Here is a 14,973-nt window from a genome sequence, read left to right on the forward strand (position 1 = left end):
CAATGGACAAAGAGATTACAGTATCCATTGTGTTAGGTTTTGGAAGAATTGTATAAAAAGAGCCTGCTGCAGGCCTGGTCAGACACAAAGACTCACAAAGTTATCTATCTAGATGACGGAGGACCAGACTGGGTAGCGCGGCGAAATCCAAACAAGTATGTAACACTGACTGTAGCCATTATTCTGTTGTATTGTATTATATTGTATTGTATATATTGTAACCCCCTTTCAGTAATAATATGCTGTGGTGTCGGAACCCAGCAGTTTAATTACAATCTGGTGTCATGTCTTCCTTTCCCTGCTAAGGTTTAAAGTGTATTATTATCGCATTGCATAGCTGTTAAGGGTTTGCGGTGTATCTCTGGGTGTGTACTTTGTACCGTCAGTGCGGCGTTTGTGCGCAAAGTCCGTACACAGTACGGGACTCTTTACGCTAATAGCGTAAAGAGTACATAGAGTGTGTATTAAGTATAGCGGCCGCAGCGGCTCCATGGTAAAGTGTATTTAAAGTGGGTTTAAGATATAGCTTTCATCCCTGTATATAAATCAACATTCTCAATTGGGGGCTTTGTCAGGGATTCCACATACACACAGCCTAACAGGTCACAGCAGACTTAATCTATCAGCAAAAGGGTGGACAGAAAGTATCCTACGTAACCTTTTCTTGGTCGGTAGATACACTAAAAACCCTACTTGTATGCTGATTAGATGACGTCTGCTCTGTATGGTTTGTAGAGATTCTGGTAGAACCCGTAAAGTAAACAGGAAAAAAGCTATTTAAAAATCTGTGAATTTTTTTTTGGTGCCAAAAGCGTACACAAAAAAAGGCACCCATACCCTTTGTATACCCTCTCACATTGTTGCCATAAGACTCAAATTGTTAGATTCATTTAGATCTATGTGAAACCATTTTGTTGCTATAAAGTTAAAACTAAAATAAATGTTTAAGGAAGTAAGTGTAAAGCACAAATGCAGTTCTGGCCCAGTCGTAATAGGGTTAAACGGAACAAGTGTGTGTTGTGTTTAGTGGGCAATAGTAGTTTTTATTGCTCACATTTATAGAAATTGTGTGATTTGTTTTATTGCGTACGCACATTGGTACACGTTCTCAGGAAGGGAAATTAGATGCGTAGCGTCTAGTTTTCCTTTACAGCGGGCAGCGGTAACGGGGGGCACCACAGCAGCAGCGGATCTTGCCATGGTGCGGCGCCCTCCAGAAGGCGGCGCCCCAGGCAAAAGTCCTGCTTGCCCGTGGCAAGATCCGCTACTGAATGCACCATATATGCTGTACTATTTGCGTCTGTACTGTATATACCGTATTAAATAATGCAGCGTAATGAGACACTGTATTTACTGTACGCAGCGTAATGAGACGCCTTAGTAAAGTAGTCCTTACTATATATTTCAGTATTGTATTTTACGGGAGACCACACGCATGCGCAGTGGTGATTGCAAAAAGCGACATCTGGTGGATGATCGCAGGTATTACACACAAAGGTAACGCCAAACGCTCTGTCTGCCTCCATGCGATTGGGCACGCCTCTCTGTGATTAGGCGCGCCCCCCTGCGCCCCGGTACGCTGCATATGCTCGATCGGGACTAACGCCTCAGCCAGTCAAGATAACAGAGGCTACATCTGTAGACTCCTCAGGAGAAGATAAACACTCTGCAGCACAGGACACAGCGCCCTTAGACATGGTAATGTGGACACACACACGCGCACACACACACACACGCACACACACACACACACACACACACGAAAATGTCAGACATAGGGGTAAATTTACTAAGATTCGTAATTCTCCCGATTTGGTGGGAGAATAATCACGAATGACATCGAAAGTGTAAAACTGCAACTTTTTGAATTTGTTACGACGGATTTACTAAGCTGTCGTATTCGTATTTTTTATTTTGTCCGATGTCGATGTCATTCGTGGTTTTCTGGTGTAGAATGCGGCCGATTTGGGTGTTTTGCGGCCGTGTTTTTAGTTTATTTTACGACTGCGTCACATGTCTGTTACGGCAGTGATTTTGATGTTGCGGCCGCGTTTTTAGTCCTAAGTTTCGTTTTTGTCACGCGTCCGTGATTGGTTGTATTCGTGATGGAGGAGTGTCTGTGCACATTACTATAAAACCGCCCCAAACACACCGCACCTTGGTGGGTTTAGCTAGTGGAGAGGAGAGAGGAAGGTGTATTTGGAGTTGGTGAGTTTGGTGGAGTTTTTGGTGGATTTGGTGCGGAGTTTTGTGATTGTTGAGTGCTGTACTGTGTGTGTAAGTAGTCTTGTCATATTTGTAGTATTGTTTTTTCACAGTTTGTAAACTTTTTTGTCCTTGTTTTTTTTTTATAGTCTTTTGTCATTGTTTGTGAGTGAGTGAGCGTGTGTGTTGGCTGTGTGGTGTGTAGTAGTAGTAGTGGAGGAGTGTGTTTTCTGTATTGTTTTTTCTGTGTTTTGTGTTGTTTGTCCTCATGTCTGACTCAGAGGTCAGTGTGGTGGAGGAGGTTAGTGAGAGGGAGGCGGTTAGTGAGGTGGAGGCTGTTAGTGAGGTGGAGGAGGTGAGTGAGGTGGAGGGGGTTAGTGAGAGGGAGGAGGTTAGTGAGGAGGAGGAGGAGGAGGGGGTGCCTGTTGCTGCATTCTCCAGTGAGAGTGATGGTGCTGTGGCTCCGCAGCCACGCACCACTACCAAGACTGGCAGGAATATTAAGTTCAGCTATGCTGAAAACATGGCGTTGGTGCGTGAGCTGATGAAGCACCATCGGCAATTGTTTGGGCAGGATGCTGCCAAGGTGTCCTCCCGCAGGAAGTCTGTCCTGTGGGGGAAAGTAATAGTTGCCGTAAATAGTGAGGGTGTGGTGAGGCGGACTGGGGACACGTGTCGCAAGAGGTTCTATGACATAAAGCGCCGTGTCAAGGCCAAGATGGCCAAAGAGGCTAAATCAGCACGCAAAACCGGGGGTGGCCCCCCTTTCCGGGCAACCTATCGGGAGTGGGAGGAGCCTGTGCGGGCACTGATTCCAGCAGAAGTGGTGTCTGCAACTCATGTCCGGGATTCGGACCGACCCATGCAGGATGGTGAGTTTGATAAATCGAAATTATATTTTAAAGTGTGCCAAATGATAATGGTGGTGAAATTATTTTTAAAAAGTATGCATACATTGTTGGTCATGTATTGCAGGCCTATGCACCCTTATGCTGTTTTTGTGTTTTTAAACTGCATTTCCCATCTTGCCTTGGCTGTATTTTTTTAAATTTATAATGCAAAATCAGGTGCAGTGCATGCTGGTATGTGGAGTTGCAATAATTAATATGAGATCTTGCTTGGACATAGCTGTTGTATCTAATAGCAGCTTGTTCTGATGTTTTTTAAAAAAAATCAATTTTTAAATAAACTTTTAATTTACATTTTGGCTCAAGTTGCAAGTAATCAATCTATGCAATATCTGACACATAATTCATCAATGTAACATTTTTTTTGTGTGCAACACCATGTACATTTTTATATACATAACAAATTAAGGAATCACGGAGATCTTAAGCAGAAATTAGTTTAATTTACAATACGTACAAGATGGTTACAGTACACTAAGGCTTTGCAGTTAGCATTTTTTTACAAAGTATGGTCATAATGTTTTTACAACTTTTTCAACAGTCCGACAGACCAGCCGGCCAGACAGGCCACAGACAACTCAGGATGATGCTGGGATTGCAGGTAAGAATTCACTGTAGTCACATATTCTGCAAACACATAGAAGTACAAAATATTAATGTTTATATATTCTCATAGGTTCTGCTTCTGTAAGCCGCCCTCCTCTAAGGCGCCCATCACAGGGCTCGGGGCACTTACCCAGGAGGCCAAGTAAGACACGGCGTCTTGTCTCTGAATCTGCGGCTCCATCTTCCCCACCCAGGCGGCGCGTTTCTGCAGTCTCACCCCAGCCACCACAGGCACTATTGGCGAGTCCACAGAGTGATGAGCCCAGATCACCTCAGTTATCTGGTGAGTCAAAACAAAAACTAAACACATAGCAAATCATCTACACAGTACAGTTACTATGATGTGAGTTGTAGTTGAGCTTACATGTTTGCCATAACAAACAATGTGATGTAACGTCTTAAATTTTTAAAGGTGCAAAAGCAGAATTTATCAATATCTTAGTGGTTGCTATCGCCAACATCAAATTTAAAAATGAACAGACATTTGTTAAAATTTAGGCCACACACGTGCACATAAAAATAACAACACATTACTGGCTTAAAATAAAAAAACAACACCCCCTCCACACCATTATAGTGTTCACACACCTCCCCTGTCCTGTATGTAGACTGCTTACTTGCTCCGCTCCTCGGGAATATCCAGGTAAGCAGTCTATATCCTGGACAGGGGAGGTGACAGAACACTGTAATGCTGTGGAGGGGAGGTAGTTAGGTGAGGATTCCGCAAGTCAGTCTATGTGCACGCCTGTGATGGTATATATGTGTTTGTAAACCAAATAAATTATAAGTTTAAAAACACAACTCAAAATACAAAAATAATGGAGTATTATGAATGTAGAAATGTTTAGAACTAGCAAAAATATTATTTGTAAAGTAAACAGTGCATGTTGTCCACCCCATACAGAGCCAAGCTTGATGCCCGACGTGGACCAGCAGGGACAAGACCAACAGGCAACATTCACACTGCAACTAACATCTGTTGACCCGAGCCAGCCAATACAGCCGCAGGAAATCCCCCAAGCCTCCATGAGTCCCCAACTGGTACAAGCTCCACCCCAGCCACAAATTCCAGATGACTTTTGGTCCAGTTGGACAAGCCAACAGACCCAAAGCAATGCCAGCCTGACCGCACATACCCAACACCTTGCCAGTCTGCCCCATCATCTACTGCGCATTAGTCGCAACTCGGGCAGACTGATTGTCCAAGTAGGCCGAATCGCAACATCGATGGAGCAAATACGGGCAGACAACAACCAAATGCTGGCTCATTTAACGCGCATCATTGATGAGCAACAGCGCCAGCACCAAACACTCATACAACTAATACAGCACAACCAGGTTGTGAATGAATCTTTATCCAGGATTGTAGCCAGCCACACTGCAACCAACACACAACTGAATGCCAGCATAAATAATTTGAGCAACAACATAACATTGATGGCAGCACAACAAGTGACCTCCAGCTCTGGAACCACGACCCCTAGCCAAACGCCAGTAACCTCCCCTGTTCGGCGATCCTCCCGAGCACGTGCCAGTGAGCCAGCACAAAGCACAGCACCCAGCACACACAAGCGCAAAAAATAATACATCAAAAACTTTTGAGTAACGCAATAAAAAACTTGTTTTGACAAACACACAACTTCCTGTGTCCGTCTCAAACATTGTAGAAGCTGCTATGTATGTATGTATGTTTTTATGGGGTAATGAATGACAATGTATTGATAACATAAACTAACTACAATGTACACACCACTATAAACAACAAACAGTAAGTAACAAAACACACAAGTGTTTGTATTGCAAAGTGTTTAGTCAAGGATAATTACATCCAACAAAAACTTACCCGAAAAATACAGATGAATCACTTCTTGCCGTACCTGCCTCCCTACATATGTACTCACACTGTCACCAGATGTTTCTAACTCCTCTGCTTGCTGACTGCTTTCTCCCTCATCATGTGCCAGATGTTGACTTAAACACAGATTATGGAGAAAACAGCAGCAGAACACAATTCTAGTCACCTTTGAGGGACTATACAACAAAAGGCCTGCAGATTTATCCAGACACCGAAACCGTGATTTCAGCAGACCAAAACATCTTTCTATCACATTCCGCGTAGCCTTATGTGCATGATTGTAACTGTGTTCAGCAGGAGAATCAGGTTGGGACAATGGAGTAAGGAGCCAAGAGTAGCAGCCGTAACCACCATCACCTGAAAAACAGATATAGTCAACATTAGTACATGTGTAAGATTATTCATTACCCTAGTCAAAAATAGAGTTTGTTGTTAAAAGACATACACACAACACATTTTAAACATACCCAGCAGCCAGCCATCAGGCATTTGTCCGTCCTCAAATTTATCGAAGAGCGATGACTGACTGAGGATGAAGGAGTCATGGCAGCCACCAGGGTAACCTGCAACAACACTCATAATTTTTAATTTTGCATCACAGACCACCTGGACATTAGTGGATTGGGCCATATGTCTATTAGTATATATATATTGACGGCCCCTAGGTGATCTCAGCTGAACGTGTGTGCAATCTATGGCCCCCAGCACATTGGGCATGCGAGCAAGCTCATAGAAAGCTACCCTGACAGCACGCCACTCCGACTCCTGGGTAGGGAAGCAGATTGAGGCATTAATATGTGGATCCAAGACATCCAAAACCTGAGTGGACATTAAACAATCTAAGGTGAGTGTCATGTTAGGTATTCTATACAATACTGTGTTGTAAGAGCTTACAGAAGCAACACTTAGACATAACCGGCTATGTATTTTTTGACTCACCTGATTCAAATATTTTGAAAAGGTTGGCTGTGAGATACCAATAACGTCGCCTGCCACAGCCTGGAAGCTCCCAGTAGCCATAAAGTGTAACACAGCCAGGAGTTTGTGCAAGCCTGAGACAGAGCGAGAGCGTGCTGTCTCAGGGTCTAGTCCCAGTTTGACAAGGTCATACAGGCGGAAAATGTTGGTTCTATTTAGGCGGAACATCTGTATGACCCTATCATCGGACAATGCGTTTAAGTTTAAACGACCCCTAAAAAAACGTGGCTGGCGCAGCCTCCGCGGCACCTGGACAACCTGCTGACCATGTTCACTTACCTGGCCCTGATTTCTGGAAGCCTCATGGAGCAGTCTAAGGTATCCCACAGCAAACAGAAACTCATTGGCACACACCACAGCAGCCATTTCAGAGTGATAGAATTTCAAAATGTGCCTGGAACACTTTTATAGGGCCAAACATTCAGGTGTGAGTAATGGATAATTGAGTACACATGTAAACACGCTTTTCAAAAGCAGGTGTGTTTTTTTTTTGGACTTTTTTACGATTTGTAGTTTTTCACGGCCGCAAATGCATTTTCACGGCAGACATTACAATTACGAATGGTTAGTAAATGACCGAGATTCATATCTAAACAGACGTATTTTGACCGATGGTGTATTCATTCGTAAATTTTTACAACTACTTCCAAAAAATTACGAATGCCCTCATCTCTGCCGTGATTATTGCTTAGTAAATTACCGAGATGACACTTTGATGAAAAAACGGCATCTCGGTCAAAATCGGGAGCTTAGTAAATTTACCCCATAGTTTCCCCCAGAGTACCTTCAGAGAGTCACAGAGTATAAGGAGCCAGCCACACAGCGCCCCTGTGAGCAGTTATTACAATAAAAGCCCGGTGCTGACTAACCAACCTTAATTAGCACTACCAACACTCTCCCCCTGTCTATAACACCCTGGTACCGCAGAGGATAACTGGAGTTATGTGGAGGGCAGCGTCTTGTTCCTATGATCTGCAGGGAGAAAATGGCGCTGGTGAGTGCTGGATCCGCTCTGTGGAGAAGACCCGCCCCCTGTAATGGCGCACGGCTTCCCGCACACTGGCCTGAGGATTTTGTTGCTAACAGCGGGATTAGCCTCTGTTAGCTGACTGACCAGTGTAGGGTAATAGCGCTGGCTCAGGACGCCTCTCAAGCGCTCACAGCATGTGTTGCTGAGCCTGCACTGGAGCGCAGCCTCAGAGCTGCACTCCCACTTTTGTGCCGCCATTCCACTCCATCTTCTGGCTCTGTTAGGGGGTGGCGGGAGTGAGTGGTTGCCTTGTGGGCTTGCGATCAGCACCCTCAGGAGCTCAGTGTCCTGTCAGCGGAGATAGAGAACCATTCACTTCTAGAGTTGGACACTACTCCCCCCCTAAGTCCCACGAAGCAGGGAGGCTGTAATCTAATAACTCTATTAAAATAAAAAAACTCAGAAAACTCCTAGGAGCTCCCCTGGCTGTGGCCGGTTCCACCGGGCACATTTTGTAAACTGAGTCTGGTAGGAGGAGCATAGAGGGAGGAGCCAGCCCACACTATAAAGTGCCCAGGGCTCCTAGTGGACCCGTCTGCATACCATGGTACTAAATTGGACCCCAGCATCCTCTAGGACATAAAAGAAAATTACTTTGTTATCACCCTTATAAACCCTTATGTTTTTCACATCTTGGAAGCATTGGCCTTGTGTATATACAGTATGTAGCACAGGAGATATCGGTCTCCGTTCCCTCACCCCTGAGTATCCATCTCCCTGGCCCCTCGGTCTCCGCTCCCCCGCCCCTCTGTCTACCCCACCCCTGAGTATCCTTTTCCCCGACCCCTCGGTCTCCACTCCCCTACCCCTGAGTATCCTTCGTCCCGTCCCCTCGGTCTCCGCTCCCCTGCTCCTCTGTCTCCCCCACCCCTGAGTATCCTTCTCCTCGATCTCCATTCCCCCACCCCCTTCTCCCCCACCACGGAGAATCCATCTCCCCGGCCCCTCGGTCTCCGCTCCTCTGTCTCCCCCACCCCTGAGTATCCTTCTCCTCGATCTCCATTCCCCCACCCCCTTCTCCCCCACCACTGAGAATCCTTCTCGCCGGCCCATCGGTTTCCGCTCCCCCACCCCTCTGTCTCCCCTACATCTGAGTATCCTTTTCCCCGGCCCCTCGGTCTCCGCTTTTCTGCCCTTCTGTCTCTCCCACCCCTGAGTATCCTTCTCCCCGGCTACTCGGTCTCCGCTCCCCCGCCCCTGTCTCCCCCATCCCTGAGTATCCTTCTCCCCGACCCCTCGTTCTCCGCTCCCTTGCCCCTCTGTCTTCCCCACCCCTGAGTATCCTTCTCCACGGCCCCTCTGTCTCTCCCATCCCTGAGTATCTTTCTCACCAGCCCCTCGGTCTCCATTCCCCCGCCCCTGTCTCCCCCACCCCTGAGTATCCTTCTCCCCGGGACCCTCGGTTTCCGCTCCCCTTCCCCTCTGTTTCCCCCCACCCCTGAGTATCCTCGCCGGCCCCTCGGTCTCCATTCCCCTGCCTCCCACACCCGAGTATCCTACTCCCCGGCCCTTCGGTCTCCCCCACCCGAGTATCCTTCTCCCCGGGCCTCGGTCTACGCTCCCCTACCCCTGAGTATCCTTCTCCCCTGCCCTGTCTCCCCCACCCTTGAGTATCCATCTCCACGGCCCCTCGGTCTCCACTCCCCTGCCCATCTGTCTCCCCCACCCGAGTATGCTTCTCCCTGGCTCCTCTGTCTCCCCCACCCCTGATTATCCATCTCCCCGGCCCCTCTGTCTTCACTACCCTTGAGAATCCTTCTCCCCGGCCCCTCAGTCTCCACTCCCCCGCCCCTCTGTCTCCCCCACCCCTGAGTATCCATCTCCCCGGCCCCTCTGTCTCCACTCCCCCGCCCATCTGTCTCCCCACCCGAGTATGCTTCTCCCTGGCTCCTCTGTCTCCCCCACACTTGATTATCCATCTCCCCGGCCCCTCTGTCTCCACTACCCCTGAGAATCCTTCTCCCCGGCCCCTCAGTCTCCACTCCCCTGCCCCTCTGTCTCCCCCACCCCTGAGTATTCTTCTGCCTAGCCCCTCAGTCACCGATCCTCCACCCCTCTGTCTCCCCCACCCCTGAGCATCCATTTCCCCGGCCCCTCTGTGTCCCCCACCCCTGAGTATCCTTCTCCCCAGCCCCTTGGTCTCTGCTCCCCCACCCCTGAGTATCTATCTCCCCGGCCCCTAAGTCTCCGTTCCCCTGCCCCTCTGTCTTCCCCACCCCTGAGTATCATCCTCCCTGGCCCCTCGGTCTTCGATCCCCCACCCCTGTCTCCCCCACCCCTGAGTTTCCATCTCCCTGTTCCCTCGGTCTCCGATCCCCGGCCCCTCTGCGTCTCTCACCCCTGAGTATCCTTCTTCCCGGCCCCACTGTCTCCCCCACCCATGAGTATCCTTATTCCCGGCCCCTCTGTCTCCCCCACCCATGAGTATCCTTATTCCCGGCCCCTCTGTCTCCCCCACCCTTGAGTATCCATCTCCCGCGGCCCCTCGGTCTCCACTCCTCCGCCCATCTGTCCTCCCCCACCCGAGTATGCTTCTCCCTGGCCCCTCTGTCTCCCCCACACTTGATTATCAATCTCCCCGGCCCCTCTGTCTCCCTTACCCCAGAGAATCCTTCCTGGCCCCTCAGTCTCCACTCCCCCGCCCCTCTGTCTCCCCCACCCCTGAGTATTCTTCCCGACACCTCTGTCTTCCCCAGCCCTGAGTATGCTTCTTCCCGGTCCCGCTGTCTCCCCCACCCCTGAGTATCCTTCTCCCCGGCCCCTCAGTCTCCGCTCTCCCACCCCTCTGTCACCCCCACCCCTCAGCATCCATTTCCCCGACCTCTCTGTCTCCCCCACCCGAGTATCCTTATTCCTGGCCCCTCGGTCTCCACTCCCCCGCCCATCTGTCTCCCCCTCCCGAGTATGCTTCTCCCCTCGCCCCTCTGTCTCCCCCACACTTGATTATCCATCTCCCCGGCCCCTCTGTCTCCCCTACCCCAGAGAATCCTTCCTGGCCCCTCAGTCTCCACTCCCCCGCCCCTCTGTCTCCCCCACCCCTGAGTATTCTTCCCGACCCCTCTGTCTTCCCCACCCATGAGTATGCTTCTTCCCGGTCCTGCTGTCTCCCCCACCCCTGAGTATCCTTCTCCCTGGCCCCTCAGTCTCCGCTCCCCCACCCCTCTGTCACCCCCACCCCTCAGCATCCATTTCCCAGACCTCTCTGTCTCCCCCACCCGAGTATCCTTATTCCTGGCCCCTCGGTCTCCGCTCCCCCGCCCCTCTGTCTCCCTCACCCCTGAGTATCTATCTCCCCGGCCCTCTGTCTCCGTTCACCCGCCCCTCTGTCTTCCCCACCCCTGAGTATACATCACCCCGGACCCTCGGTCTCCGTTCCCCTGCCCCTCTGTCTTCCCCACCCAAGAGTATCCTTCTTCCCGGCCCCACTGTCAACCCCCCCACCCCTGAGTATCCTTATTCCCGGACCCTCTGTCTCCCCCACCCCTGAGTATCCATCTCTTTGGCCCCTCGTCTCCGTTCCCCGGCCCCTCTGTCTCCATTGCCCCGCCCCTCTGTCTTCCCCACCACAGAATGTATCCTACTCCCCGGCCCCACTGTCTCCCCTACCCCAGAGAATCCTTCTCCCCGGCCCCTCAGTCTCTGCTCCCCCGCCCCTCTGTCCCCCCCCCCCCGAGTATCCATCTCCCTGGCCCCTCGTTCTCCGTTCCCCCACCCCTCTGTCTCCACCTCCCCCACGAGTATCCATCTCCCCGGCCTCTCGGTCTCCGCTCCCCCGCCCCTCTGTCTCCCCCACCCCTGAGTATCCTTCTCCTCGATCTCCATTCCCCCACCCCCTTCTCCCCCACCACTGAGAATCCTTCTCGCCGGCCCATCGGTTTCCGCTCCCCCACCCCTCTGTCTCCCCTACATCTGAGTATCCTTTTCCCCGGCCCCTCGGTCTCCGCTTTTCTGCCCCTCTGTCTCTCCCACCCCCGAGTATCCTTCTCCCCGGCTACTCGGTCTCCGCTCCCCCGCCCCTGTCTCCCCCATCCCTGAGTATCCTTCTCCCCGACCCCTCGTTCTCTGCTCCCTTGCCCCTCTGTCTTCCCCACCCCTGAGTATCCTTCTCCCCCACCCCTCTGTCACCCCCACCCCTCAGCATCCATTTCCCCGACCTCTCTGTCTCCCCCACCCGAGTATCCTTATTCCTGGCCCCTCGGTCTCCACTCCCCCGCCCATCTGTCTCCCCCTCCCGAGTATGCTTCTCCCTGGCCCCTCTGTCTCCCCCACACTTGATTATCCATCTCCCCGGCCCCTCTGTCTCCCCTACCCCAGAGAATCCTTCCTGGCCCCTCAGTCTCCACTCCCCCGCCCCTCTGTCTCCCCCACCCCTGAGTATTCTTCCCGACCCCTCTGTCTTCCCCACCCCTGTGTATGCTTCTTCCCGGTCCCGCTGTCTCCCCCACCCCTGACTATCCTTCTCCCTGGCCCCTCAGTCTCCGCTCCCCCACCCCTCTGTCACCCCCACCCCTCAGCATCCATTTCCCCGACCTCTCTGTCTCCCCCACCCGAGTATCCTTATTCCTGGCCCCTCGGTCTCCGCTCCCCCGCCCCTCTGTCTCCCACACCCCTGAGTATCTATCTCCCCGGCCCTCTGTCTCCGTTCACCCGCCCCTCTGTCTTCCCCACCCCTGAGTATACATCACCCCGGACCCTCGGTCTCCGTTCCCCTGCCCCTCTGTCTTCCCCACCCCTGAGTATCCTTCTTCCCGGCCCCACTGTCAACCCCCCCACCCCTGAGTATCCTTATTCCCGGACCCCCTGTCTCCCCCACCCCTGAGTATCCATCTCTTTGGCCCCTCGTCTCCGTTCCCCGGCCCCTCTGTCTCCATTGCCCCGCCCCTCTGTCTTCCCCACCCCAGAGTATCCTTCTCCCCGGCCCCACTGTCTCCCCTACCCCAGAGAATCCTTCTCCCCGGCCCCTCAGTCTCTGCTCCCCCGCCCCTCTGTCCCCCCCCCCCCCGAGTATCCATCTCCCTGGCCCCTCGTTCTCCGTTCCCCCACCCCTCTGTCTCCACCTCCCCCACGAGTATCCATCTCCCCGGCCTCTCGGTCTCCGCTCCCCCGCCCCTCTGTCTCCCCCACCCCTGAGTATCCTTCTCCTCAATCTCCATTCCCCCACCCCCTTCTCCCCCACCACTGAGAATCCTTCTCGCCGGCCCATCGGTTTCCGCTCCCCCACCCCTCTGTCTCCCCTACATCTGAGTATCCTTTTCCCCGGCCCCTCGGTTTCCGCTTTTCTGCCCCTCTGTCTCTCCCACCCCCGAGTATCCTTCTCCCCGGCTACTCGGTCTCCGCTCCCCCTCCCCTGTCTCCCCCATCCCTGAGTATCCTTCTCCCCAACCCCTCGTTCTCTGCTCCCTTGCCCCTCTGTCTTCCCCACCCCTGAGTATCCTTCTCCACGGCCCCTCTGTCTCTCCCATCCCTGAGTATCTTTCTCACCAGCCCCTCGGTCTCCGTTCCCCCGCCCCTGTCTCCCCCACCCCTGAGTATCCTTCTCCACGGCCCCTCTGTCTCTCCCATCCCTGAGTATTTTTCTCACCAGCCCCTCTGTCTCCACCTCCCCCACGGAAATCAATCTCCCCGGCCTCTTGGTCTCCGCTCCCCCGCCCCTCTGTCTGCCCCACCCCTGAGTATCCATCTCCCCGGCCCCTCAGTCTCTGCTCCCCCGCCCCTCTGCCCCCCCCCCCCGAGTATCCATCTCCCTGGCCCCTCGTTCTCCGTTCCCCCACCCCTCTGTCTCCACCTCCCCCACGAGTATCCATCTCCCCGGCCTCTCGGTCTCCGCTCCCCCACCCCTCTGTCTCCCCCACCCCTGAGTATCCATCTCCCCGGCCTCTCGGTCTCCGCTCCCCCACCCCTCTGTCTCCCCCGCCCCTGAGTATCCATCTCCCCGGCCTCTTGGTCTCCGCTCCCCTACCCCTCTGTCTCCCCCACCCCTGAGTATCCATCTCCCCGGCCTCTCGGTCTCCGCTCCCCCACCCCTCTGTCTCCCCCACCCCTGAGTATTCATCTCCCCGGCCTCTCGGTCTCCGTTCCCTTGTCATGCGGTCTCCATTCCCCCGCGGTATAAACGATTAGTTGGTCAGGAGAGCCAGTCTGAGGGTGGTATTCAGTTCTTTCCACCCCCTCTCACACCTGTTCTGTTTCTGCTGACGGGAGTGGTATCACCATCTCAGCTCGCAGCGCCGACCCTTTACGCAGCTAGACCTGGTTACTATGGGCGCAATAATAAGAATTTACTCACCGGTAATTCTATTTCTCATAGTCCGTAGTGGATGCTGGGAACTCCGTAAGGACCATGGGGAATAGCGGGCTCCGAAGGAGGCTGGGCACTCTAGAAAGATCTTAGACTACCTGGTGTGCACTGGCTCCTCCCACTATGACCCTCCTCCAAGCCTCAGTTAGGATACTGTGCCCGGACGAGCGTACACAATAAGGAAGGATTTTGAATCCCGGGTAAGACTCATACCAGCCACACCAATCACACCGTACAACTCGTGATATGAAACCCAGTTAACAGTATGAAACAACAGAGCCTCTCAACAGATGGCTCAACAATAACCCGATTTAGTTAACAGTAACTATGTACAAGTATTGCAGATAAACCGCACTTGGGATGGGCGCCCAGCATCCACTACGGACTACGAGAAATAGAATTACCGGTGAGTAAATTCTTATTTTCTCTGACGTCCTAGTGGATGCTGGGAACTCCGTAAGGACCATGGGGATTATACCAAAGCTCCCAAACGGGCGGGAGAGTGCGGATGACTCTGCAACACCGAATGAGAGAACGCCAGGTCCTCCTCAGCCAGGGTATCAAATTTATAGAATTTTGCAAATGTGTTTGCCCCTGACCAAGTAGCAGCTCGGCAAAGTTGTAAAGCCGAGACCCCTCGGGCAGCCGCCCAAGATGAGCCCACCTTCCTTGTGGAATGGGCATTGACAGATTTTGGCTGTGGCAGGCCTGCCACAGGATGTGCAAGCTGAATTGTATTACAAATCCAACGAGCAATAGTCTGCTTAGAAGCAGGAGCACCCAGCTTGTTGGGTGCATATAGGATAAACAGCGAGTCAGATTTTCTGACTCTAGCCGTTCTGGAAACATATATTTTCAGTGCCCTGACAACGTCTAGCAACTTGGAGTCCTCCAAGTCCCTAGTAGCCGCAGGCACCACAATAGGCTGGTTCAGGTGAAACGCTGACACCACCTTTGGGAGAAACTGGGGACGAGTCCTCAATTCTGCCCTATCCATATGGAAAATCAGATAAGGGCTTTTACAGGACAAAGCCGCCAATTCTGATACTCGCCTGGCAGAAGCCAAGGCCAATAACATAACCACCTTCCACGT

General features: G+C 52.2%; 1 long non-coding RNA gene across 1 annotated transcript; it reads right to left on the reverse strand.

Annotated features, from left to right (window-relative positions):
* Positions 1-3,536: 3,536 nt before the first annotated feature.
* LOC135050437 (uncharacterized) lies at positions 3,537-3,994 on the reverse strand. The gene is made up of 2 exons (XR_010241611.1): positions 3,850-3,994; positions 3,537-3,740 (listed from the first exon to the last, which is right to left on the reverse strand). It is a non-coding gene; the product is annotated as an uncharacterized LOC135050437 (long non-coding RNA).
* Between the last annotated feature and the right edge of the window lie 10,979 nt (positions 3,995-14,973).

Source organism: Pseudophryne corroboree, chromosome 2, assembly GCF_028390025.1.
Source record: "Pseudophryne corroboree isolate aPseCor3 chromosome 2, aPseCor3.hap2, whole genome shotgun sequence".
NCBI classification, from domain to species: domain Eukaryota; kingdom Metazoa; phylum Chordata; class Amphibia; order Anura; family Myobatrachidae; genus Pseudophryne; species Pseudophryne corroboree.